A 16,227-nucleotide genomic window follows, 5' to 3' on the forward strand; every position below is an offset into this window, starting at 1 on the left:
GAAAAGAATAGTGTTCGTAAGACGGTGGGTATGAGGGAGATAGCGCGAGGCGACCGCATGCACGCATGTGGGAGAAGGACAGCGCGAGGCGTTCGCATGGATGTGGGGAAAGGATAGCGCGATGCGCCTATATGAGCGTTAGAAAAGGATAGCGGACGAATATGAGAGAGGAAGAGAGAAAGAGAATAGCGCGAGACATGTATGAATAGGAAGAGGAAAAGAGAAGGTGCTGAAATAATCCGATATTTTTTAAATGATAATAATAATTTTATTTTAAAAAATATATATAAATGTATATATATACAACTGCGCGCGCGCGCGTGTGTGTATGTGTGTGTGTTTAAAAAAATAATAATAAGAAATAATTAAAATGATAATAAAAATAAAAATATAAAAATATAAAATTATAAAAATATAAATATATATATATATATATATATGGCGATACTCCTGAAACAAAAAAAAAGTCTATTATTAATAACTCTATTTCTTAATATTATAACATTTTTAAAAATGGATATTCACATTATCCTCCTGGGGCTGCAAGCTCTTCCTCCCAATCCTCCTCCCAATTTTCATTCTCCTCCTCTAACATTTCTTCCTCCGGCTCCCAATTCTCTTCTCCATATGGTTCGAAGCCGAAAAGAGGTCGCAAAAAAAATATCCTCGAACTGCGATAGTGCACACATGCACACTCGCAAGCTTCGCGAGTATCGCCTCACAAATTGGCGTGCGCCCACTGCATTTCTCCGCGGATCCACTGCATGTACTGCCGATGAATAATGTCAATTTGCATGAACTGAAATATATTATTAATTAATAAATATTACACATAATGTCGCACACACATGTCAAAACACTGAACATTACTTACCAGATTAAGGTGAAACATTTTTATTCACTGTTCTTGAAGACCGCTCGAAACTTTCTGATGGATGCAATGAGATAAACATTGTCTCAAACATTTTAAAGTAGGGGATGTATCACTTACACAGAACGCTTATCTCCTGCACATAATAAGAAGACAAAAGTAAGCACGTTCCCGTGGACAATTATCTAAAGTTTTTTAACTATGAATAATGTATTATTATAATATGTAAACCACTATCGAACGGGAGTGGTGCACTTGGACACAGTATAATTGGACACGGTGCAAATGGACACGTTACAAATGGACACGAGATTTTGCACACGGTTCAATTGGACACAGTGCATTTGGACACAGTAATTTTGGATACAGTAGCTTTTGGACACATAAGAAAATACGCATCGTTTACTTGGACACCGCTCACTTGGACACTGTTCATTTGGACATCGTTCGTTTGGACACAGAAAGATGCGCACCGTTCATTTGGACACCGTTATTTGCCCACCGTTCGTTTGGACACCGTTCATTTGCCCATCGTTCGTTTGGACACCGTTCATTTGCCCACTGTTCGTTTGGACACCGTTCATTTGCCCACCGTTCGTTTGGACACCGTTCGTTTGGACACCAAAATTTGATTTAAGTTATACGACGTAATCCACACCAAATTTTTGTTTTAAATAAGAAATAGGTTTGGGTTAGGTTATATCTTCCGGAAGTGGAGCCCCCCCGCAGGGGGGCGGAACCCACTGTATCTATGCATGACATCCAAATATGCGAAAGGCTAAACAAAGTGCTAAAAGCAATGTAAAATTAATGACATCAGTATCAGAGATATATAAGTATGAATATATTTTATTTTGACAGATATTATAACCTTCAAATGTATCTCCTTTTCACGATTTCATATTTTACATAGATTTACCAGTATAAAGTGTTATAAGAATACTGATTATATTTTCCCAAAATGATTTTTATTTCTCTCCATCTGTTACATATTCAAACAAACAGTGCGCATGTTTCTGTGTACAAATGAACGGTGTCCAAACGAACGGTGGGCAAATGAACGGTGTCCAAACGAACGGTGGGCAAATGAACGGTGTCCAAACGAACAGTGGGCAAATGAACGGTGTCCAAACGAACGGTGGGCAAATGAACGGTGTCCAAACGAACGGTGGGCAAATAACGATGTCCAAACGAACGGTGTCCAAATGAACGGTGCGCGTCTTTCTGTGTCCAAACGAACGGTGTCCAAATGAACAGTGTCCAAGTGAGCGGTGTCCAAGTAAACGATGCGTATTTTCTTACGTGTCCAGAAGCTACTGTATCCAAAATTACTGTGTCCAAATGCACTGTGTCCAATTGAACCGTGTGCACAATCTCGTGTCCATTTGTAACGTGTCCAATTGTACTGTGTCCAAGTGAAGGCCACTCCTATCGAACAGCTTTGAACAGTTATCGAACGATTATTGAACAGCTATCGAACGGCTATCGAACAGCTATTGAACAGCTATCGAACGGTTATGAACGGTTTTGAACGGCTATCGAACGATTATCGAACAGCTTTGAGCGGCTATGAGCGGCTATTGAACGGCTATCGAACGATTATGAACGGCTTTGAACGGCTATCGAACGGTTATGAACGGCTTTGAACGTTTATCGAATGGCTTTTGAACGGCTATCGAACGACTATCAAACGGCTTTTGAACGGCTATCGAACGGTTTTGAACAGCTTTGAAAGGCTTTGAACGACTATTGAGCGGCAAAAAAATTATTATAAACATTTTTTGTCTATAGACATGTAACATCTGTAGCCTGATAAGGCGGCTGACGCCGCTATTTGACGTCACGTACTGAAATTTGATACTCGCATACTGGGATAAAAAAAAGAAAAGGGAAGAATAAAAGAGATCAAAAATATATTTTAACAATAGTTTATTCTAAATAATGTTTGGATGAATCCTTGTGATGATTCGTCCACCAATTGAATATTTTAAATACATTTTGTAAAGCGCAATTTTTCAAATGTTTTTCACAGCACATAGTATTAGTAACATCTAGCTTATTTAACCAAGGTCTCAATAATAACGTCGTTTCTCGCATCATCGTCAAGTATATCGACCAGCCATTCTCGTTTTTCGCGTCCTTTAACGTACACGATAGGAGATACTCCATCTTCCTCTTCCGTCGCACCCATCACAGCTCTCGTAATCAAACGCCTAGCGAAGCTGTATGGAACGTTTCCATCCTCCCATTGAAGTCCATGGTGATGTCCGATTAGCCATGAAGCTTGACATCTCTCAGATTTTGTAAGCGCACGTCCTAGTACGGGACTTGCAAAAAAATAATGAGAGAGAACAAATCCATTTCTCAGTATCGCTACTTCCTTCACGACAAAGTTTCTCCCGATAATGAATCCCTGTAGATCCACAAACGTTGGCGCGATCATGCTGATAATATTACCGTACGATTGCAAGAATGATGTACGACTGTTGCCGATCGTCAAAATCTCAATCTTTATATATTTTGACATTGGAGGGGATATTTGCTGATTTAGGTAATTTTACAAACTACGTTGGTCAATGGGCAATATTCGACAACGCGATCGTGCAAGATGAGACAATAGGCGGTAGTATTTGTCGGTATATTCTCCTTGCACTCAAACTCTAATCTCACATCCACGGTGAAATTTTTGACAGACTCGTTTTGTCGCGAGCAATCGATAACTGCGAGAGGACCGCAATGTAAAAACTTTGAAATGTTTAATAGCACATCATCATTATCACATTCGTAATAAGATTTGCGAAAACGAGAGTACATATCGAACAAGAGGGCGAATCTATTTTTATCGAAATCTAAATTCAAATCATCATAGGGATAAAATTCCGAGTTTAGATAGAGTTTAACGTTGGTCAATTTGCAGTCGTCGAATGTAGTAATATCTTTTGACACAGCATTATTTCTGCCAGTCTGCAGCGCAAAGATCACGTATCGCGGCTTCTCCAGCTGAGAGGCGGCTTTCACGGTCCACGAATGCTTGGTCGTATTATGCAATAGAGGAAATTCGTATAGATCCCAAGATTCCACTCGCCTTCTCGCAAAAATATTGTCCCTCGCAAAGATATTGTCTCTCGTTTGCTCCGTGCTTCCGTTCAACACAAACATTTCATTTGTCAAACGCTTTATTTTTGCCGCCGCCGTATATGCAATCTTACGGTAATTTCCTCTCCTCGAAAATCGAGCAAATGTCCTTCCTGATCAACAATGCGTATCGTTAAATCAGTAATGCTCCGTGCGACGATCGATAGATAAATGATTTGTGCTGGCGTTTCCGATATCTTATATCCTGGCGGCACGCTCGGTGAAAATTCATGTATCGTGTGTACGCGCTTGTCATTGCTGTACGCGCCAGTGGTTACGTTGCATTCTATACGAATAATATTTACGCTAATAATATTTATCGGTACATCCGATTCGTGCCATTTCCGAGGCTGTAATATACGATTTGACGAGAATCCCAACAACGATCCAACGTTGCACGGTTTACTAAAATTTATTCTATAGACACATTTGATTTCACTTTTTAGCGTATTATGATTAGCGCGATGCATTATTGGATATTCATCGTGTTCTGCACCATCAACAATATCGTTGGTATCAACCACGCGTCGATGTCGTAAAATTGCACGTCGGAGATATTCGTTTATAGCGTATAATTCGTACGATCCCTCGGGAATCGTAATTTCCTTATCGTTGTTATCAAAATAAAATTTATTATTCCAAGAATTCACGTTCGATATTGTATGATATGTTTCAAAGTTCGTTAAACCAAGCTCGTAATCGCCATCGTTTAAATCTATAGCCGGAAAGTAGCTTACAGCAAGAGCGCTACTCTTGCCGGTCAACGTAAGTGTGAGCGACATGCTGGAAAACAGTCAAACGAATACTGAGTCGCGACGGTGAATTGTCAGGATTTAAATTCATATCGATCATCGACCGTTTGAAGAAATCGAAGACACAATTGTCCACAAATACTTTGATTATAATTTTGATAGGCCGTGTGATTGTATTCTATATTTGCAACATTCTGTCCAAAATATCGCACTAATTCCTTGGGCGGTCGCAGATTTCCAAAACTATCGAAATATACTACATGATCTCCCCTCTTTGCATACGCAACAATGAGTACCGGAACCATCGACGTCATCCAAATTGACGATACCGCTCTCATTTCGTCGTACACCGTTTACCGGTAAATTATTGCGCATGAAAACACTTCTAAAAAATTGTATACGCATACGTCTTGCAAGTTGTTCCAATTGTACATTGGTTGTTACACCGGTAGGCATTTTTATTTTGACATTTTTTTTTCTTGGCTGCTGTTGAGAACCCTCGTCCACGCTTGTATGGAGCGAGATAAAGTCCGTGACCTTCCATGGCGCGATTATTACGTTGCATTTCTTCGAGCTGACGTTGCGTTGCCTTGCTATCGTTCACCGCCTTCGCGATTCCCGCTGTTCCACCAGCCAACAAACCGAGAACTCCCAATAATGGTAAAATTGGTAAGATATCACCGCGCTTCGCTATAGGAAGTATTCGTTTTTTCGCAGTCTTTTTCTTCATCGATGATTTTTTTGTTTTCAGCCCCATACCGAATTTTGTCTTTGCTTTCATAGCCGCCCAAACAGCTGTAGCGGCTGCTCTTTCGCCAAGAGTCGAATCTCTCGCGGTAATACGCGTTCGCGTTTTCGTGGCAATTATATTATCCGCAACGTGTCGTTGATCGAGATCGTTGCTTCGGGAATAAGCTATGTCGTGCTCGCGACACGCGACATCCAATGGATTGATATCTCGATCGCCTCTAGCCAATCATGTTTCTAAATGAGTTCCCGGTCCGCAAAACTGATAGCCTGGAATATGTAATTCGATAGGAAGTGCGTTTATCGCACGATTTAACAAACCGCTACCTCTTATAATTTCTGCTGACATTTGTCACAATTTTTTATTAACGGTGTTGGACCGTCGAAATGTGTTTACTGCCACGACAAATTATAATGTCGCGTGCATCGACGATACTGTTGAACCTCTGAGTCAGCTTTTATATGTTCGGAAAGCGTGTCCCACAATTGTTCCACGTAGCTACCAAAGTCTCGTAGTACAACAATCTTGGAGATAATCTGTAACTGCTCGGTGGTAAGCTCGAGAATATCGCTGTCAACCGATAGAAGAAGAAACATTTTTGAGACTGAGCGGTTTCGATTCAGTGCGCCTCTATAAATAGAGCCCCCATGACTTGTTATAGCCCGAACAGGTTATACACGAATTATTAAATATGCTATTCTAAATACATATTATTTTATATGATTGCTCAACGTGTAACGCGAATACAGATCACGTTACGAGCGTTGACCGAACAAAGCGCTGACAACGCGAGCCACGCGCTAAGCCCGAGCGACCGTGCAATCATTTCATTGCGAAAACGCGGAAATCAGGTCAAGCGGAAGAAGGACATTGCGAAAATGCAATGTAGAAGTCCTACTTAAAGGCGAAATAAAAAGGAATAAAGAAGTTGCGAAAGTGCAAGCAAAGAAGTCCTACTTAGAACTTCTTAGCTTGCATCCGGATATTGCCAAAATCAAGCGACACGACACACAGCCTTGTCGCTAAACGACCCTTTCCCGGGAAGCCAAGGGGAGTTAATAAAAAGGCCCACCGCTAACGAACGGCGGGCAGTCTTGATCATTAATTAATATTACGCGGGTAGTCACAACAACTACCAAACGGGCAGTCTTTTACATTAATATTACGCGGGCAATCTTTATTCCTTTACGCGAGCAATATCTCTAACAACCGCGAGTATCAAAACGAGTATCAATAATTATTATAATATTGAATAGCCACGCAGTCGGCAGAAATATAAATGAAGAAGCGAGAGGCGAGTCTCGAGACCGAAACTCGACTCTAGACACGCGCACGTTAAGATACTCGTTATCGTGATACGCGACGCGAGCGAAAGTGCGGGAACATTGTAATCAAGTCACAAATAAAATAGATATTAATATATTTATTTAACTGAAAAGGTGTCATTTTAAACAAATAACAACAGTGAAGTTCTCAGGCGGAGCCCGAATTCCCAAATTCCCTCCGGCAAACGATCCCAACTACCGTGCCTCTCCGGATGCACAACAGACTCATTTTTCAAAATCTGATTTGAGATTCGCGAGAGCAAACATGCGGTTCGCGCGACAAGCGACGATAATCAAAGTGATAAATTTTGACGATAAAACACGAGTAATGTCCGAGAAAGAAATACGCAAGCATGGAAACATGCTGCCGACTACTATACGCGGTATCATTTGCGGTCCTTCGAATTGCGGTAAGACTAACGTGTTGATAAGTTTGATAGAAAGATCACACGGTGTACATTTCGAGAAAGTGTACGTATACTCGAAATCACTGCAACAACCGAAATATCGATACTTGGAAAATTTGCTATTATCTATCGATGAAATTGGTTATTTTACATTCTCTAATAGTGACATAATTCCACCGAGCGAGGCGCTTCCGAATTTGATAAGCAAGATACGATAAGAGAGTACTTTGCAATGGGTCGACACTCGAGCGTCGACTGTTTCTATCTTTGTCAAACGTATGCCAAGATACCCAAGCATCTTATACGGGACAATGCAAATTTACTGATTTTATTTAAACAAGATGGTACAAACTTGAAACATGTATACAACGATCATGTAAATACTGACATGTCTTACGGTGATTTTCGCGCATTCTGTCAGAAATGTTGGCAACACAAGTATGGATTTATAGTGATTGATAAATACAGTTTACAGACTAATGGAAGATATCGAAAAGGATTTAACGATTTTGCAATACCGTAAAGTGGTTAGTCGCTATCGATACATCGATCGAACAACGTCTAAAAATTTTCGTCCGAGCGCAACATGACGACGACGATTGACAGTGACGATCGTGAGAAGATTGCGAGAGAGATTGTAAAAACGAGCGAATCAATCCGCAAAAAATATCGTTCTTTAAAAACCGGTCAAATGGAGGAAGACGTCGCATTGGAGAGGCACTTTAAACCAATTATCAAATCTCTAAAACAACTTGTCGAAAATACAATCAATGTGGAATCTAATAAAGCGAAAATCGAACCATCGAGTATGCTCGAAGACAAGCATCTGAAAAAAGAGTCTGGAACAAAGCGAACAAGGTCAAATATATCATTGAACGGTTCGCTAATAACTTCTACTCCAGATCAATCGAAACGTAAGCGAATGAAACAATTATCGAATGTGATTACTTCTACTCCGATAAAAGATGTACAATCGAGTCAAATATTGCACGAAAGATCGTCTCCGTATGTGGAAGAAGTTTTCGAAACCACGCCTGAAACGCTTGTGACATCGGTTCAACATCTGCTACAAACGTCCGAGGGTCAAAATACATTGCGCACACATCTGGGTCCACTAGGGCAAAAATATGTTGGAGCTATTTTGAGTCAAGATAAAAATAATAGTATGGATTATGTTTACGGTGTTAAATTTTGCAACGAAGGAATGATGCTCGGTGATCAAATTTTTGATGTGGATAAAGATGACAATATAATTATCGGTGGAATAAGATACATGGGAACACCAGGTCTCTATGAGTTGATTTTCAAGAGAATACCCGACGGTGATGTATACAATGACGATGATAAAATTAAATACAAAAATATATTACTGGCGACAAATGCACATAGACGTGGCAATGATATGCGTAATCCAGTGTTAAGTAACAAGGGATACAAGTATAAAAATATAATAGCACCATTAATCTCTATTAAAAATATAATAGCGCCTGGAAAAAAAGCTGGAAGAGGTATAAACATACCGCGCGCTATGACGTTAAACGATAATAAGATCGATTACGTGCATTGGAATGATCCCAACGAGTTGGTAGATCGCTTGCGATTGCTGGAAGCTTCGCGTCAAGCCGGCAACAATGCCCACGACAATGAAATATTATCAATTATCGAGGAACTTTACGAAGCTGGCCTTATTATAAATTAATCTATGCGTCGGCGAAACGAGTCAGTCTGTCATTATTGTTTGTATCGAAATGTCGATTAATAAATTTGGATTATCGTTGGGAACACCCAACAACTCATACTATCAATGGAATGGATTACTAAGAAATTACGTGCGCGATAACGCTCTGTGTCAGACAGCCTCCGGCTTTGACGCAAGGTCGCGCAAGATACGACGCGTAGCGCAACCGGAAGATGATACTGATGCAGCAAACAAACAGTACGTGGAAATACGAGTCAAGCTTTTGGAAGACAGACAGGAAGAACTTGAGAAAAAAATAATCACGCTCGAGACGAATGTGCAAACGCTGCAAATAATGATGGATGAGATGCAGAAAATGCTTCGGTATGCAACTCACGCGCAGACTACATCTAATTCAGCGCATGAGAAGAAAGATATATAAAGAATATATATGGAGGAATTATCTCATTATTGCAAATTATGTCTCGATCAAATATGTCGCAAAAGACCTCTGAAAAACAGCTGCTCGTGGAAGAATTGCATGCTCCAGCGAGAAAAAATTTCCCACGTAGACGTGTCATAATACGCGGATACGACGATCTGTGGCAGGCGGACGTGGTCGAGATGCGTCCATATGCACGATTCAACAAAGGCTACAACTACATACTCACAGTTATCGATGTGTTGAGCAAGTATGCGTGGGCTGTACCGCTCAAGAGCAAGAAACGAGACGGCCGATGCTATCGCAAAGATAATTCGAGACGATGGAAGATGTCCGAAAAATTGTCAAACCGACAGAGGAAAAGAATTTTACAACGCAAATGTACAGAAACTCGTGAAGAAACACAGCATTAATCATTATTCGACGTACTCTATCATGAAAGCCTCGGTCGTGGAATGATTCAACCGAACGTTAAAGAGCAATATGTGGAAAATGTTTACGTTTAATGGAAATTACAAGTGGATCGACGCGTTGTCCCGGCTCGTTAGAGAGTACAATGCGCGAAAACATCGCACTATCGGTATGAGACCTATCGATGTTACCCCCGCGATCGCCGATAAACGTTTAAATACGGTATACAGCAATGTAAAGATTGCGACACCGGCAAGATTCAAAGTAGGCGATTCGGTACGCGTGAGTAAAGTCAAGACCACCTTTAAGAAAGGTTACACGCCAAACTGGTCGACCGAAGTGTTTAAGATCGTTAAAGTGCAGAAAACTAATCCCGTGACCTATGCACTCAAAGATTCGCGCGAAAATTTCGTCGCCGGCGGATTTTACGAATACGAGTTACAACGCGTTGCCAATCCCGATATACATCTCGTGGAAAAGGTAATACGCAAAAAGGGCGATGAGGTTTATGTGAAATGGCTGGGATTTGATGCAACACACAATTCTTGGATACATAAAAATAATATATTATAAATACGTTAACAATAATACATAATATTAAAGATATTTTCCAAATATATAAACAAAATTGTACACTTTATAAAATATACATATAATTTACAATAAATATACATATAATTTTAATTTACAATAAATATATATAATTTTTATTTACAATAAATATTACATATATTTATTACAATAAATATACATGATTTTTATTTACAACGGTATTTCGTAATGTCCCCACGGTAGCGTGTCGGTGGTTTCGGGTACGATATACCGCTTGTCATCGTACGGACTTAGAGCAATGTTTGTCTCGCGAATAGTGTATACTTCGTGTAATTTAGATCTTATACAAGACTGCTGACGCGTCATTTCAATCTCTTCGTTCAAACACCGCGTGTAATCGTTGAACGTTATCGTTCTCGCGACGACGTTACTCTTGACGCCTTTTACCTTTTTCGTGTCTTTTTTACCATCTACTCGCAACGCGTACATTTTTGCCCTAAGCCCGACGAATTCGGTCATGATGGCGCCATTATTTTCATCCTTCATTAAACCCGGTATCTTTTTATTCGCGAGCGGTATACCGTACACATTGTCCACCGCATAATTGCTGGTATCAAATTTGTCGACGTTGCGTTTTATATTCTCATATACATCTTCACACTCGATGTGATATATGAGACTGTCGGTGTACATGACTTTACATTTCTTTCGATACATAGGTACTATGTAATCGTGGTGATACTCCTACAAACATATCTTGGATATGTCGAGTATACACATACCCACGTAGATTGGTTTATTAAATTTCACCTCGAGATTGCGCAATTCAACGGCGATCAGATTCTCCGAAAACACGCTTCTACTATGAAAATTTGGTTTTGCGATCATTGCCTCTGCGCCATATCTTCCATCCCAATGTGTCACGAGCTTAATATTAACGTGATTGCGCACATTTTCCATTGTTTTGCCAAATACCGCATTATTCATTAATTTATATAAATTTTTTTCAAAATCATTTTTCACGAGTGTTCGGAATTGTGTTCGATATAACTGCGAAGCCATAGAGATTGCGAAAACTGTAATATTCGATGTATTTTTGTAACGCGAAGTCCGTGTCGCATGCATTGCTGCTGGTTGCGGTAATGTATTACGTAACGTTTTTTATCGTATAAGGTTGCGAGCAGCTTATCCTGCCGCTTACCAGGTGGTTTGTCGCGTGTCGGGCAAAACGGTAGGTCAGTGTGCGTATCGTGAACATGTTGCGGATACTCGAGATCGATTTCAAGGATGTAGCCTATAGGCGAATAGAGCGCGATCGATGATGTATCAAAATTGGATACGTCGTCGACCCATCGAAAATCTGCATAGGGCAAGGGTTGACACATTGCCCATCCGTACAAATTATTTACATCAAAGTACGTGAGATACGTTGAAGGTTTCAATGGATCGTACGACTGCATATACTTGTTATTAGCATGTGCGTATCTGTTGGAACATTGACTCAAACCGCCGCGTATTCCGCGTTCGATAAATAAAACCATGTCGATATCCGTAAGCAATTCGAATGTAATATTTGTATGCTTCAACATGGCGTCCCACGTGTATCCGGGAAGAGTATAGTAATACGCGGGGTCGAGCCCATAACTTTTAATACAACTCTCGCGGAAATTTTCAAAAATATCTGCTAATAACAAGACATCAATTTTGAGATACAAGTCGCTATATTCGTCCAGCGTTCGAATGGAGAACCGCTTCCACACGTTCTCGGCGTACGCGTAATCGCTCTCGGATATCGTGTCACCGGTCAAGGAACTATAAAATGATTCGCGCGGTGGTAAACACGTATCTTGCAACCTGTCGACACAGTCAATATATTCGTACGGAAAGACGCCTTTCCGTGTTAATAAATTGAAATCGTCGTTTGGTAAATTTTGAAAATCAGATTTTAAAATTGTGAGTTTATCTTTATTCAAGAATGATGCCAATTCATCGAGACTGGTTGTAAGAAATTTATACGAATCGATAAAACGCAATTTAATATTATTTTTCGATTTCTCTTTATCAAGTTTAACATTTTTCGTAAATGATATATATTTTTCTTTTGTTATCGGAAGTATTTCAATTTCCCCTTCGAACGCTGTAGCTATTTCCTTGATAATAAAATGTGCATCGTAACCGGATAAATTATGAAAAACTATTGGAATGCAAAAAGAATCTCTATAATTTAGATTACAATTTGAATGCGCGGGACCTCTATACCGCCCGGTCAGATGGCAATGATCGCGTACGCGTGTATCGTCTTGTACGAATGGTTTCTCGCAAATGTGACATTGTGTCGCGCTATGAAAATTTTCACATTCATCAGATGTTAAATTTACCATGGGGACATTAGCTGATAAAATACTTTTTACACGCAGTGCTAAATTTTTAAGTTCTTCGACGAACCATGATATGCAATCGATATCGACGATATCGATACGCGGATAATCGTATGACGAATTATCGTATGAACAATGTACATAATATGCTATACTAAATACTTTGTGATGTTGGTAGTTTCTCTCTTCCTCCGTCTTTTCTAAAACGCACTCCAGATCGGCCTATACGACGAAAGGAAGCCGCTCCTTCCGATTATAATCGTTGAACGCGAGCCACTTGTCCTTATCGCTCGGTAATCGGATAGCGCACTCGTTCATCTCTCGACAGTCCACCGTATGTGATTGTAACTTGTCGTTCGAGCCAAAGTAGTGCAAACATCTGTAAAAGAAATAATTTTTAATTTTTGTTCAAAGATTTCTGTAATATAATTTATTAAATATATACGTACCGATCGCAGATATATTTCTTGTGTTCTTTTTTGCTGAATTGCGAGCTCACGAGGCGGGATAGATTCTTGATCCACGCGAAATGTCCAACGTTGTTGTCTTCTACGTACAACAGGTTGACGTGTTTGTCTTTTTTCAGCTCATTCAGACGTATCGGGACAATGTTCTTTTCCTCGATACTATATACATTGATTGAGATATCGTTGAAAAGCTCGAATTTTTTAATTTGATTCACAGTCACTGGAAACTCAATGTCCTAGAGATTCAGCACTATCGTGTAATGAGGATACGAAGATTCCCGATAAACATGATCTTCAGCTGGATATAGAGCAGCGACCACAGACCACGCGAAACACGCATTGTCATTAGATTGCACGTTTATTATCGCTCTCTTCATTGTTATTTCTCGTGGTAATTTAATGTGGCACCTGGCGCGCATTGGATTATATTTATTTATATTTACATTTAAATCGAGTATTCGCGATAATGCCCTCCCACTATCGCGTTCCTGAAATTCTTCGAGCGATGCTAGAGTGGGCTCGACAACGCGCCGCTCGTACCATTCGCGTAAATCGGTTGTGCGAAAGAATTCATAGTTTCTCGTATTGATACTTTTATTTGCGCGTTTATCACCTGTCACAAATTAATTTTCACATTAAAGTGTTTTTTCAGCACGGTTTGCACGTGTTCGAGCACAATGTCTTTAGCATCCTCGAAAAATTGACGAGGCTCGATGTGATTATGATTTATAACCGCACCAGTCAATATGCGGCTCTCGAATGCCGTATCGATCTCTCGCCAAATCAATCCGTGTTACCGCGTGCTGCATCCTGCACCCGCGTGTACAAAACGCGTGCGTAACGACTGCTTCAATCCCTCGAGTCGTGCAATTCGAGCAATCAGCGATTGTCGAATCCATATCGATAATCGTGGACGTTTGATTCGACTTTGCTCTTCCAATGATTCGATATATTCGTTGCATCGTTGCTCCCACGCAACGTACTCCTCTATCGAATTTACCCATGCAGATTGCTCATGCAGATTTTGTTCGGCATTGTTTTCCGCCATATTTCCAAATTTATGCCAAAAATTTTGCTAACAGGATGCACATATTAATAGCTCTTGTCTCGGAACTCTTGGCGAAAATATTGACATGGTGTGCCTCTTTACCTCGATTTTATATTCTATCTCGATGTCTCTTTCCATCATGTGTATTTATCTAAATCTTTATTTCGCGATTTGTCACGTACATTTTGACTAATGTCGATTATTGCATTTTGTCGTCTAGAGATGATGTTAAATCCCAGGTGTATCGCAAAAGTTTCAAATTACATGCAGCTGTCCAACGTTAGTGCAATTTAATCATGAGGATTATCCTTATATTTTAGGATTTTGTCATGTTTTGACACGCGCGTTTGAAATCTGATATCTATGGGTGATGTCATTGCGAAGCAGCCGCACATTGGCGCTTGAAAATTTTATATTTCGTTGCATTTTTGTGCATTCGGCTAAATCTCACACCTGGTGATGATGTCATCGCGAAGCAGCCGTATATCGGCGCTTGAATGGAAAAATTGAAAAAGAATATCGCGTTATCAATAATCCCCACCACATTGCAATTTTGCAACGCTAATACATATTTTAAATATGTTCAATACGTTCAGTATTGCATTGACCATTTGTGTGAAAGGTTCATATAAAAATGTATCCCACTGAAGGAAGCCGCATGAATTATTACGTTCCGATTCATGATGTTGATGAAACTTCACCGTGTAAGAAGAAGAAATGTAACAAGTAAGTTTTAATTAACTTGAAGAATTTTTATACTTTTTAAATATTTTTATACTTTTTAAATATTTATATAAATAATATTGTTTTTACTCCCTAGCATTTCATCCGAGTCTCGTCGTGCGGTTCATATACTTGGAAGACGATACGCCTTAACCCCGACGTCGTACAAATATTTGGACATTGGAATAAACGTTGGAGCTGTATCTTGCATGGAATTGGTTCTTGGCGATAATCGGGGCAATCAAATAATATTGCCCTTTGAAACGTGGAAATCGCTAATGCAGAAACGTGCGGACATTGAACGGCTTCTACAATCGACTGAAATCCCATTGCAAATTCGCGATTTGACATTCGAAGTGGTTAAAATATCTGATTCGAATATTATAAAAATTGAATTATCAAATAATTCTTTATATATGAAGCGGCCAACTCTATTCTATTTATTCGATTTTGAAAAATGTATAGATCATATGTATTACTGGTTATGCTAAAATACGCATATTGTAAATGAAAAATTCAAACAATTTGTAACTGTTTTACAACAGAATAATATCGCTAATGTATGCGGCGCTGCAAAAACTATACATGAAAGTGATATGTTTAACAGCGAATCGCTCATAGATTGCGAGTTATTGACATGTGCTGTAAATGATATTCTTCACGAGGCTTGTAATAAATAAGTTATTTTACTAATTATCTGTGAATTTACTTATTTATCCCATTCTTTATGTATGAATAAAACGATGTAATAGATATGCACAGTCTGCAAAACTTAAATCTTTTTCTCGATACACTCTGCTAAAGATGTAGAAAAATGATGAGGTAGATGAGACGTGATACTCCAGTTAGAAGGAGACAAAAGATATGAAACTAAAATATATATAATCCAGAGGAGTGTGTAACGTTATAATACACAACCGTCTTCATCCTTACGACGATCTTAACAATATGTGTTATGGTTGATGAAAAAATTATTGTTATTGAAGATGAGGATGTCATTCTCGGAGATGACAACTTGATGGAAATTGAGAATTTGTCGGACGATTCATCAGACGAAGACCGCATACTTTCGGAGGATTCCGATTACAATAGTGATTGCAGTAGTGTTATTACGGACATAAATTAACGTACTTTAAACCGAGTTGAAATAAATAGTTTAGGTGCGGTAAAAATGTGCTGTATATACTTTTATTATAAAAGTGAAGACAACAAAAAAATTTTCACATGCTGTTTTATGCGTATTTCAGACTTATTTTCGAATATTCGTGTTGTGCGACAGCATGAAAGTGC

The 16,227-nt window shown here is 39.4% G+C and overlaps 1 pseudogene; it reads right to left on the reverse strand.

The window, feature by feature from the left end:
* Nucleotides 1-526: 526 nt before the first annotated feature.
* The window catches only part of LOC138933293 (uncharacterized), a 107,014-nt pseudogene continuing 91,313 nt past the window's right edge, over nucleotides 527-16,227 (reverse strand).

This window comes from Polyergus mexicanus, unplaced genomic scaffold, assembly GCF_030449975.1.
Source record: "Polyergus mexicanus isolate NDT 795.1 unplaced genomic scaffold, iyPolMexi1.0 SCAF_5, whole genome shotgun sequence".
NCBI lineage: Eukaryota > Metazoa > Arthropoda > Insecta > Hymenoptera > Formicidae > Polyergus > Polyergus mexicanus.